The following is a 13,745-nucleotide window of genomic DNA, read 5'->3' as shown; positions in this document are numbered from 1 at the left end:
TATCTCAGGAAGAAGAAACAGCTTTAAAAGAGTAAAAAGACAGAAATAAGTGACTCATTTCAAGAAATGGTAAAGAGTCTAGTTTGCCTGGGACATAGACATATTGGGCGAATTATGAGGATTAGATGTAAACAGTAGATGGAAATAGTAGTTCAGTGTCATAGTGTGGAGATCCTTAAGTTCCACACTGGCAAGCTTATAGTTAATTCTGAGGTAAGAGGAAATCATTACAGATTTTCAAGTAGTAGTGTGAGTCTTTATATCAGATGGATTGTAGACAAGAAAGGTGGGATACCACTAAGTAGCTATTTTCCAAGTCAAGGAAAGAAGCAATGAAGTTTTGAACTGGAGTTCTAGCTGTGGAATTATAGAGGCAAGAGACATTTCTAAGGTTGTTGTTGTTGTTAGATGCCATCGATTCAAATCTGACTCACAGCGACCCCGTGTACAACAGAACGAAAGACTGCCTGGTCCTGCGCCATCCTCGTGATGGTTTTTATGCTTCAGCCCATTGTTGCAGCCACTGTGTCAATCCATCTCACTAAGAGTCTTCCTCTTTTCCGCTGACCCTCCATTTTACCAAGCATGATGTCCTTCTCCAAGGACTGGTCCCTCCTGATAACATGTCCCAAGTGTGTGAGATGAAGTCTCATCATCCTCACTTCTAAGGAGCATTCTGGCTGCCTTCTTCCAAGACAGATTTGTTCATTCTTTTGGCAGTCCATGGTATACTCAATATTCTCCCCCAACACCACAACGCATTTGAGGCAACTGAAAAAACCATTGCTTGGGTCAGAGGCATCTTAGTCCTTAAAGTGACATCTTTGCTTTTTAACACTTTAAAGAGGTCTTTTGCAGCAGATTTGGCCAATGCAATGCGTCATTTGATTTCTTAACTACTGCTTCCATGGGTGTTGATTGTGGATCCAAGTAACATGATACTGTAGGGCGATTTTTCAAAAACAGAACATTTGAATAAACTCTTAATGCCATTTGAAAGCAGAAAGTTCCAAAATAAACTTTTATATACCCTTTTCTCAAGGTTAGGAAGACACAGGAGCCTCACCCTGCTTAGAAAGACACAAAAACCATGGCGAATAAGTGTTTCAAAATATAAAAATCAAAAAGAGAGCAAAAAGCAAATCTGTTGCCACAAGTCCATTCTGACTCATAGCCACCCTATAGGACAGGGTAGAACTGCCCTATAGGGTCTCCAAGGAGCCACTGGTGGATTCAAGCTGCTGACCTCTAGGTTAGCAGCTGAGCTCTTAACCACTGCACCACCACCATAAGTTTACAAAAAGATGAATTACACAAATTGCTGCTGATTACTTACTTTACTAAAATAATTTATGTAGTAAAAATAAGATATTTCTGACTTGTTTTTCAAAAAATAAAATTGAATATCAATATTTTATTCTAGAAATGATACATCCTGACATATCGGCCAGGGGGTAGTGTTATGGATTGAATTGTGTGCCCCAAGAGCTATGTGTTGTAAATCCTAACCCCTATACTTGTAGATGTAATCCCATTTAGGAATAGGATTTCCTTTGTTATGTTAATGAGGACATCTCAGTGCAGGGTGTGTTTTAAGCCGATCACTTTTGGGATTTAAGAAGAGCAGATTAGGCACAGAAGCAAGCAAGAAAGCAGAGAAGGTCAATGCCACGTGGAGATCACCAAGAAGAATGAATGCTAGAGAAGCTGAGACAAAGATTTTCCCCCGGAGCAAACAGAAAAAAGCCTTCCCCTAGAGCCGGCACCCTGAATCAGACTTCTAGTTTCCTGAATTTGAGAAAATAAATTGCTGTTCATTAAAGTCACCTACTTGTGATATTTCTGTTATAGCAGCACTAAGAACTAAGACAGGTAGTAAGTTAATTTCATTAGATATTTATCAAAAACTTTCTTTCACTCATTTATCTGTGGTCTTTAGATATCTATTTAATCTCCAAGAAGGAAAAAAGAATGAGTTTCTTATCTAGTTTTAAAAATAGATTGATTTTAGTGATACTTTATCATTGCCTTTTCTTTATATATGAAAAAGAAACATATGACATTATTATTTCCTATTGTTGCATAGGGCTTAAAGGGATTACAGTCTTCCTCAAAAACGGGTATCTTTCTTTGCTGAATGGCTATCTTGATTTGAAGAGTGGTGAGAGAAAAGAAAGAAAATAAATATGTAAGAGGACATGATGATATAAAACCTCTACTCAGCTATTTCTGCATGAATTCCTGTGGCAGGTGAAGATGTGTCTCAAGGCATGATTTAGTTTAAGTAATAAATAGCCTATTTAGGTGCATCTACGCAACAATAATACCCACCAGCTTCTCATCTGATGAATCATCAGCCTTTTAGCTCAGTTTAGAATAGACCAAGGGAATAATGCATCTACTCTGCTGACTAGAGAGAAAAGAAATTTTCAAAGCTATACGGGATCGGACAGAAATTCTACCACTTAAAAATGAAAAGCCATCTACTTTTGCTAATACCAACGGGCATTCTATTTTAAAAGTTACTAAAACCATCTCTTCTGATATTTAAATTTTATTCAATCTAACTTCATTTCATAAAACTAAAAAGATTCAGTGTGATGATGACTGAGCTAACATGTGTAAAGCCCTTAGAACAGTGCCATCATCACACTGAATCTTTTTAGTTTTATGAAATGAAGTTAGATTGAATAAAATTTAAATATCAGGAGCTGTTTAAGTTCTATTCTGATCATCACCATCGCCATCAATATCTGTAAACATAGGAGCCAGTGATATTTCTTCCTTTTATAAAACTGCAAAAAAGAAAAACAGAACAAAAAAATTCTACAATCCTCACTTTAAAGTGGGGAAAAAAGAAATCCTTTCTAATGAAAAGTCATACAAAAGTTATTTTTGCTGGCACATTTTAGTTATTTTTTAATGTTATTTATTTGTGACTCACCCTCTTATTTAAAAACTTTGCTTCACGCTCTGTAACTGAAAGGATTCTAAGATTGCTGGCAGCCTAGAAATCCGAGGAACTGTTTTCACCCTCCTAAGCTAGTCCTTCCTTGAGGCACTATTTAGGATGACTTGCTCTCCTTTTTTATTTTTTTCCTAATTTCTCACTGTGTCATTCAGTGGCTTTTCTTCTCAAGGAAGATTTTTTATTCCTTTCCTGCTGTGGAATGCTATTCACGAAGGCACCTTAAGTATATACTCCATATCTCCTACTGGGGCATGGGTCAGAGCACTACTTTTAATAAGGCTGTTATATATGTTTCCTGGCAAATCCCAAGGTCAGATAGGCCCAAATATACACAGTAAGAAAAAGCACACATCTCTGGGCCCTAATGATTATAAGAGTCCCTGGGTGGTATGAAGGGTTAACTGTGCTCAGCTGCTAACTGAAAGATTGGAGGTTCAAGTCCACCCAGAGGCACTGTGGAAGAAAGTCCTGGTGATTGATCTATTTCCAAAAAATCAGCCACTGAATACCCTATGGAGCACAGTTCTACTTGACATGCATGGGGTTACCATGAGTCAGAATCGACTCAACGGCAACTAGTTTTATATGATTACATAATTTTAAGTGAAATCTATATACGCACACACACACCCAAACATACCACACATACACACAGTCAATCATGAGGACTGCACACATTTGTCCTTGAAAACAAACGTCACTGCTAATGTGTAACTACACACTCACATTTGCTTCAATTGTTCAAATGTGTTAAGAAATGGCTCAACATTAATAAAGAAGTTTGAAAGAGAAAGTACTTTTTAAGAAAAAATTATAAATCAGAAATTTTAGGCTGTTTTATTATTCATCGGTTTTCTAGGTAACGCAAAGTGAATCTCTACCTTTTCTATGAGTACCAGTTTTCCTACCATGACTGCCTAAATTTAAAAAATGGCACTCATCCTAAGTTATAAAAACTCTCAGGGTAATTTCTGCTTAGAGTTTGAGAACCTGCATCTCCAACATTGCCATTAAGAAAAATAATTCCTTATTTTGTGAAGAGGAAATGAGATTTAAAAGGCTGTAACTATATTTCCTCAGCGAATGATACCAACTTCTAGGTACCTCCCCCTTTGCAGAGACAGACCACACAGTTCACAGTTTCAGCCCTAAGTATGACAGCAGAAAGGGTGAGGCTCTTCACTTTCTAGTAGGGCCGCCTGCCTCTGATTACCAAGTTTTGCTTCTGACTCCTAGTCCTCTGAGACACAAACAGAATCACAACAGCTCCAGGATCCAGACCATTTGGCTTGAAGAATCCCATTTTCAGGCAGAAGACAGAACAGTGAACATACTATCTGAGTATTAATATCACAGCATTTCATAGGATGTCTGTTGGTGTGTTGAACTGTGGTGGTTTGCATGTTGCTGGGATGTTGGATGCTGTCACTGGTATTTCAAATATCAGCAGAGTCACCCATGGTGCACAGGTCTCAGCAGAGCTTCCATAATAAGACAGATTAGGAAAAAAGGCGTGACGATCTACTCCGATACTTAGCCAATGAGAACCCTATGGATCGATAGATTCAAGCATACCAATAATTGTGAAGATGGCACAGGACCAGACAATGTTTCATTCTGATGTATATGGGGTCATCATGAGTTGAAGTAGACTCAATGGCAGGTAAAAACAACATTTCCTAGGGGAAATAAAGGGAATGGGCAACCCACGTGACCAGGCTCTGCCTGTTCTTCTTCTACAACTTCTATGTCACTGTGTTCCTAATGAATCAAAATACAGACTGTATAAGATAGAGGAAGCATCTCTAAATCAGGTAGACACAAGAAATATTACTTTGTATACCCATTGCCATCAAGTCGGTTCCAATTCATAGCAACCCTATAGGACAGAGTAGAACTGCCCCATAGAGTTTCCAAGGAGCGCCTGGCTAGCAGCCGTAGCACTTAACCACTAAGCCACCAGGGTTTCCTTATTTTGTATAGATTCTTATATTATCTACCATTTCTTCTGATGGAACTAACAAACTCACAAGTCAGAAACAGTCATGGTTTATCTGGAATCCAGGGAACTACACTAGAAGTGCTTTGTAACCAGAAGAATCTCCATCAGCCAACCCAACCAGACTGAAAATGGATTTTTCATTCCTACCCTTAAAAGACTTTTATAGTGGAGAAACATTATAAAAGAGAAGTAATATTACATTGTCTACATTCGATTTTCAATTTGGATCAATAATCAATGCCCATGGAAGCAGCAGTCAAGAAATTAAATGACGTATTGCATTGGGAAAATCTGCTGCAAAAGACCCCTTTAAAATGTTAAAAAGCAAAGATGTCACTTTGAGGACTAAAATGCTCCTGATCCATGCCATGGTATTTTCAATCACCTCATATGCATGTGAAAGCTGGACAGTGAATAAGGAAGACCAAAGAAGAATTGATGCCTTTGAATTATGGTGTTGGCACAGAATATTGGACCGCTAAAAGAACAAATAAATCTGTCTTGAAAGAAGTACAGACAGAATGCTCCTCAGAAGCAATAATGATGAGACTTCATCTCATGTACTTTGGACATGTAATCAGGAGGGACCAGCCCTTGGAGAAGTACATCATGCTTGATAAAGTGGAGGGTCAACAAAAAAGAGGAAGATCGTCAATTAGATGGACTGACACAGTGACTGCAACAACAGTCTCAAGCGTAACAACGATTGTGAGGATGGTGCAGACCAGGCAGTGTTTCGTTCTGTTGTACATAGGGTTGTTATGAGTCAGAATCAACTCTACGGCACCTAACAACATGTTCGATTTCATAACAATTTTTTGGCATTATTGTAAGAAACTCGGAGCTGTATGTACTTTCACTTTACTGTTATTTAAATTGATACCCTAAGCTTATGAGCATAGATTCTTTATTCTTTTAACATACACATGAAAATATTTATATCTATACAGCTGTATGTATGTCTGTATGTATACATTTATATCTACTTCTGTATCTACATCAAACACACACACACACATATTTTTCCAATGGCATTTATGACAAAAGTATGAGGAAGGGGGAATGATGGTGCTTGATCAATTGAAAAAGCATTTGGAAAACAAAATGAATCTTAACCCCTACCTTGACATCATATCTAATGGATCACAAATCTAAAGGTTAAAAAAAAGTATCTAGAAGGTACATAAGGGGAATAATGTCTTCGTGGTAGGCAAAGATATCTTAAGCAGGATTGTGATGGTTAATGTTATAATGTCAACTTGGCTAGGCCATGATTCTCAGTATTAAGTAATTATCCTCCATTTTGTGATCTGATGTAATTATTCTCCATTTTGTAATCCCGCATATGCAATATAATATAATCACCTCCATGATGTAATCGTATGTGACCAGCCAATTGGTTGTAAGGGGAGTTTCCTTGAGGGTATGGCCTGGACCCAATAGGGACGTTCTGCAAAGCTTGCTTGCTTGCTCTGGATCCTACATGTGGCTTGTCATCATTTGACCTTTGGCTCTTGAGGCTTGAGCCAGCAGCCTGTCAAGGGTGGGGTTCATCAGCCTCCATGAGCCAGTGGCCTGCCATCTTACTTGCTGATCTTGGATTAATCAGCCTCCACAGCCCACGAACCAGAAGCCTGCTGTCTGACCTGCTGATCTTGGGTTCATTAGCCCCTGTAGCTACGTTGAGTCAGGAGAGGCCTCCAGTCTGACACCTGACCCACGGACTTGGGACTTGTTAGCCTCTACAACCATGTGAGCCATTTCCTTGAGATAAATCTCTGTCTCTTTGTTTCTCTCTGTGTATATATATGTATATCTGATCAAAGTCATCGTTAAGAGAGTATGAAGACCACCCAGAAATGGAGAGAAGATATTGCAAACTGTATGTACAACAGAGAACTCACATAAAGGACTCCTACAAAATCAGTAAGAAAAATATAAGTCGATTGTTTTTGTTTAGTTGACAAGAGGCTTGAATAAGCACTTCACAAAAGAAGATATCCAAGTGGTCAAAAAACAAATAAATACAGGCTTAACATTATTAGCCATCAGGCAAATTGAGTTTAAAACCACAAGGGAGAAAATCCATACTAGGAATAATGGCTAAAATTTAAAACTCTGACACTAATACCAAGTAGCAATGGCAGCAACTGAACTCTCAAACATTTCTCCTAGGAGTGTAAATTTTTACAACTTTGAAAAACTATTTGCAGTATCTACTAAAGCTAAACATACATTGATCCTATGACCTGAGCAATTTACCCCTAGATATATACGAAACACAAAGTATATATGTCCACCAAAAGTCAAATACAAGAATGTTAAAAAAAAGACCCAAAATGACACTGTCATGGATTGAATTGCATCCCTCAAAAATACGTGTCAACTTGGCTAGCTCATGATTCCCTTGTATGATTGCACGATTGTCTACCACTTTATCTTCTGACGTGATTTCCGTATGTGTTGTAAATCCTATCACTATGACGTAATAAGATGGATTAATGGCAGTTATACTGATGAGGTCTACAAGATTAGGCAGTGTCTTAAGCCAATCTCTTTTGAGATATAAAAGAGAGAAGCAAGCAGAGAGACAGGGGAACCTCATACCACCAAGAAAGCAGCACCAGGAGCAGAGCGTGTCCTTTCGACCTGAGGTTCCTGAGCTGAGATGCTCCCAGGCCAAGGGAAGACTGATGACAAGGACCTTCCTCCAGAGTTGACAGAGAGAGAAAGCCTTCCCCTGGAGCTGGTGCCGTGAATTCGGACTTTTAGCCTACCAGACTGTGAGAAAATAAACTTCTCTTTGTTAAAGCCATCCACTTGTATTTCTGTTAGAGTAGCACTAGATGACTAAGACAAACACCAATCAACAGTAGAATTAATAAATATATTTGAGTATATTTGTAAATAAGGACACTACATTCAATGAAAAAGATTGAATTATAAGAACACAAGTAAAAATGTAGAGTAAAAGAAGCAGAAAAAAAATTTTACTGTATGATTCTATTTATATGAAGTTTAGAACAGACAACTAATTGCTTTGAGAGGGTATTGACTGGAAGGAGACCCAAAGGAACCTTCTGGAATCATGGAAATGTTGTGTTTACATGCATGAAAATTCAGCAAGCTGTACATTTAAGATTTGTACACCTACTGCATATAATGAATAAAAATAGGATTTATTGTCTTCTTCTAATTAAAATATCTGATTACAAAGGGAATATATGTTGAGAAACTTTGAAATATATACAGGTAAAAAATTAAAATCAACCATAAACCCACCCACAGTAATGAGAGAGACAGAAGAGAAAGATACAAAGGATATAGATGATATATGTAACAAAATTAACATCATATTATACAATCTTTTATTTTTTCTCTTAAAATTAAAACTTTATATCATTAAATCGGAAACCCTGGTCACATAGTGGTTAAGAGCTATGGCTGCTAACCAAAAGGTTGGCAGTTTGAATCCGCCAGGCACTCCTTGGAAACTCCATGCGGCAGTTCTACTCTGTCCTATAGGGTCGCTATGAGTCAGAATCGACTCAACAGCACTGGGTGAATCATTAAATCTTCTCTATAAATGCAATTTAACGTCCACAAAGTAGTCCAATGTATAGAATTATTTTGTTGTTGTTAGGTGCCGTTGAGTTGGTTCCGACTCATGGCAACCTTATGCACAACAGAACAAAACACTGCAAGGTCCTGTGCCATCCTCAGAATTGTTGCTGTGCTCGAGTCTGTTGTTGTAGCCACTGTGTCAGTCCCTCTCGTTGAGGGTCTTTCTCTTTTTTGCTGACCCTCTACTTTACCAAGCATGATGTTATTCTCCAGGAACTGATCCCTCCTGGTAACATGTCCAAAGTGAGACTTAGTCCCGCCATTCTTGCTTTCAAGGAGCTTTCAGGTTGTACTTCTTCCAAGACAGATTTGTTCATTCTTTTGGCAGTCCGCGGTATGTTCAATATTCTTCATCAACACCACAATTCAAAGGCGTCTATTCTTCTTCAGTCTTCCTTATTCATTGTCTAGATTTTGCATGCATACGAGGTGACTGAAAACATCATGGCTTGGGTCAGGTGCACCTTAGTCCTTAAAGTGACATTTTTGGTTTTTTAACACTTTAAAGAGATCTCTTGCCAGCCGGTTTGCCCAATGCAATGCGTCTTTTGATTTCTTGGCTGCTGCTTTCATGGGTATTGATTGTGGATCCAGGTAAAATGAAATCCTTTGACAGCCTCAATCTTTTATGGGTTTATCATGATCTTGATGTTGCTTATTGGTCCAGTTGTGAAGATTTTTGTTTTCTTTACATTGAGGTGTAATCTGTACCAAAGGCTGTGGTCTTGGTCTTCATCAGTAAGTGCTTCAAGTTCTCTTCACTTTTAGCAAGCAATGTTGTGTCATCTGCATAAAGCAGGTTGTTAATGAGTCTTCCTCCAATTGTGATGCGGTGCTCCTCTTCATATAGTCCAGCTTCTTGGATTATATGCTCAGCATACAGATTGAATAGGTATGGTGAGAGGATACAACCCTGATACACAGGTTTCCTGACTTTAAACCATGTAGTATCCCCTTATTCTATCCAAATGACTGCCTCTTGATCTACATACAGGCTCCTCATAAGCACAATCAAGCTTTCAGGAATTCCCATTCTCCACAATGTTATCCATAATTTGTTATGATCCACACAGTCTAATGCCTTTGCATAGTCAATAAAACAGAGGTAAACATCCTTCTGGTATTCTCTGCTTTCAGCCAGGATCCACCTGACATCAGTGATGATATTCCTGGTTCTACCGCCTCTTCTAAATCCATCTTACATATCTGGCAGTTCCCTGTCGATATACTGCTGCAGCCGCTTTTGAATGATTTTCAGCAAAATTTTGCTTGCATGTGGTATTAATGATATTGTTAAATAATTTCCACATTCAGTTGGGTCACTTTTCTTGGGAATACGTATAAATATGGATCTTTTTCAGTCAGTTGGTCAGGTAGCTGTCTTCCAAATTTCTTGACATGGATGAGTGAGCACTTTCGGTGCTGCATCCATGTGTTGAAACATCTCAATTGCTATTCTGCCAATTCCCAGAGCCTTGTTTTTTGCCAATGCCTTCAGTGCAGCTTGGACTTCTTCCTTCAGTACCATCGGTTCCTGGTTATATGCTACCTTCTGAAAAGGCTGACTGTCCATCAATTCTTTTTGGTGTAGTGGTCCTGTGTATTCCTTACATCTCCTTTTGATGCTTCCTGCGTTGTTTAATAATTTCCTCATAGAATCCTTCAGTATTGTAACTCAAGGCTTGAATTTTTTCTTCAGTTCTTTCAGCTTCAGAAATGCCGAGTGTGTTCTTCCCTTTCGGTTTTCTATCTCCAGCTCTTTGCACATGTCATCATAATACTTTATTTTGTCTTCTTAAGCTGTCCTTTGAAATCTTCTGTGCAGCTCTTTTACTTCACCATTTTTTCTTTTTGGTCTAGCTACTCGACATGCAAGAGCAAGTTTCAGAGTCTCTTCTGACAACCATTTTGGTCTTTTCTTTCTCTCTTGTCTTTTTAATAACTTTTTGCTTTCTTCATGGATGATATCATTCCATAACTCGTCTGATCTTCATTCATTAGGGTTCAATGTGTGAAACCTATTCTTGAGATGGTCTCTAAATTCAGGTGGGATATACTCAAGGTTGTACTTTGGCCCTCGTGGACTTGTTCTAATTTTCTTCAGTTCCAACTTGCATCTACATATGAGTATTTGATGGTCCGATTCGCAGTTGGCCCTTGGCCTTGTTCTGACTGATGATATTGAGCTTTTCTATCATCTCTTCCCACAGATGTAGTCAATTTGATTCCTGTGTATTCCATCTGGCGAGGTCCATGTGTATAGTCACCATTTATGTTGGTATTTGCAATACAGAAGTCTTTGGTCTTGCAAAATTCTATCATGCGATCTCTGGTTCATTTCTATCATCATATTTTCCAACTACCAATCCTTCTTCTTTGTTTCCAACTTTTGCACTCCAATCACCAGTAATTATCAGCGCATCCTGATTGTATGTGTGATCAATTTCAGACTGCCGAAGTTGATAAAAATCTCCAATTTCTTCATCTTTGGCCTTAGTGGTTGGTGGGTAAATTTGAATAATAGTTGTTATTAACTGGTCTTCCTTGTAGGTGTATGGATATTATCCTACCACTGACAGGATTCTTGTTGTAATTCAAGATAGATTCTGAAATGTTCTTTTTGACAATGAATGCAATGCCATTCCTCTTCAAGCTGATATGTACTGACATAGTGGACATAGTAGGCCATATGATTGTCTGATTCAAAATGACCAATATCAGTCCATTTCAGCTCACTAATGCCTACGATATCAATATTTATCCGCTCCATTTTATTTTTCATGATTTCCAATTTTCCTAGATTCATATTTCATACATTCCAGTTTCTAATTATTAATGGATATTTGCAGCTGCTTCTTCTCATTTTGAGTCATACCACATCAGCACATAAAGGTCCTGGAAGCTTAACTCCATCCACATCATTAAGTTCGACTCGTATTTTGAGTGCCTTCCAACCTGGGGGGTCAACTTCTGGCACTATATCAGACAATGTTGCACAGCTATTCATAAGGTTTTCACTGGATAATTCGTTTCAGAAGTAGACTTCTGGGTCCTTCTTCCTAGTCTATCTCAGTCTGGAAGCTCAGCTGAAACCTGTCTCCCATGGGTGACCCTGCTGGTATTTGAATACCAGTGGCATAGCTTCCAGCATCACAGCAACACACAAGCCCTTGTGGAATAACAACCTTATAGATGCGCAGTGGCAGAATTAAAATTATAAGCATCTTAAAAGTTTATTAATAAAAGGTTAGTTTAAAATAATAGAATTATTAATAAAAACAGAATTATTTTAACCTACCTTTATTAATGAACATTTAAGATGTTTACAATTTTTTTTTGCCATCATAAATTATGGTAGAATGAATACCATTACATAATCTTTGATTAAATAGAAGCGAAATTACTGATTCCAACAGTGTAAACATTTTTAGATTTCTTCTTCCTACATACTGCACTGTCAAACTGCCCTCCAAAACTATTACACCAGAATAGCTTTTACCTGTTAATTTTATTTGTGTGTTGCCGTCCAAGGGGAGACGAATTGTACGACCGTCACAAAGTCATACATTATCTGATCCCAAAACAGGCATATCAAGCAACCAAAACTAAGTGTATGGAAGTCACTCAGCCTCAAATGCAGATTTCATTAACTTTTCTTTACCCAGACGTATTGGGAAAAAAAGCTTTGATACTTATACATAAAAATAGAAAATAAAATATTCATCCCCTCCCCAAGATAGTAAAAGTTGTAAAAGAAGTAAAAAGTAATTTTAATAGTTCTCATTTCTGTGCAGGTAAATCACTATACTAATTGTTAAATGAGACTTATGTGTAAATTTTCATAGAAAGGACTCTATTGTCAAGGAGATATCTTCAGGAATAACTTCTGTAACCAAACACTAGTACTACACTCTTCCCAAAACTGCCTTTATACTGAGGTCTTCACTTCTCCAAAAGCAACACAAATCACATAAAAACAAAAACCAAATTACAAAAAAAAGAAAGAAACAGAGACAACAAAGGAAACATATAGGCATATCTAATTCTCAGCAACACATTCATAAATAGATGATTTATCAAATATACCAAAAATAACATTCACATCTGAAAAACATTTTGCACTGGAATGAAACCTATTTTCACTCTGTTTGAAGGTAAAACTGGCCGAACAACATAAAATCAACTTTTTATTAAGGAGAGAGAATGAGAGGGACAGACGGCAAAAAATATTGACAGATTAATATAAATCTGAATTGGTCATAGGGCTAATGATACCTACATAAGAATTATCTTTTTCAATGAAATCTCACAGTATTCAATAAAATTCAATCTCTTTCTTTCCCTCCTACATGCAAGTAAAATTTTGCTGAGGATAATTCAGAAGTGTTGCAGCAGTACATCGACAGTAGCTGCCAGAGATTCAGGCCAGAATCAGAAGGGGTCTGGAACGAGGAATATCATTGCTGATTCCAGATGGATCTTGGCTGAAAGTAAAGGATACCAGAAGGATGTTTACCTGTGTTTTACTGACTATACGAAGGCATTTGACTGTGTGGATCATAACAAATGATGGATAACATTGCAGAGAATAGGAATTCCAGAACCCTTAATTGCGCTTGTGAGGAGCATTTACACAGACCAAGAGGCAGTCATTCCAACAGAACAAGTGGGTACTGTGTGGTTTAAAAATCAGGAAAGATGTGTGTCAGGGTTGTATACTTTTACCATACTTATTCAACCTGTATGTTGACCAAATAATCCAAGAAGCTGGACTATATGAAGAATGCAGCATCACAAATGGAGGAAGATTCATTAACAACCTGCAATATGCATGTGACACAACCTTATTTGTTGAAAGTGAAGAGGCTTGAAGCACTTGCTGATAAAGACCAAAGACTACAGCCTTCAGTATGGATTACATCTCAACATAAAGACAATAAAAATTCTCAAAACTGGACCAATAAGCAACATCATGATTAATGGAGAAAATATTTATGTTGTCAAGGATTTCATTTTACTTGGATCCACAGTCAACACCCATGGAAGCAGCAGTCAAGAAATCAAATGACGCTTTGCATTGGGCAAATATGTTGCAAAAGACAACTTTGAAATGTTAAAAAGCAAAGATGTCATTTTAGGACTAAGGTG

Source organism: Loxodonta africana, chromosome 5 (genome assembly GCF_030014295.1).
Source record: "Loxodonta africana isolate mLoxAfr1 chromosome 5, mLoxAfr1.hap2, whole genome shotgun sequence".
Taxonomy (NCBI): domain Eukaryota; kingdom Metazoa; phylum Chordata; class Mammalia; order Proboscidea; family Elephantidae; genus Loxodonta; species Loxodonta africana.
The sequence above is the reverse complement of the archived record's forward strand: the minus strand, read 5'-3'. Positions refer to the sequence as shown.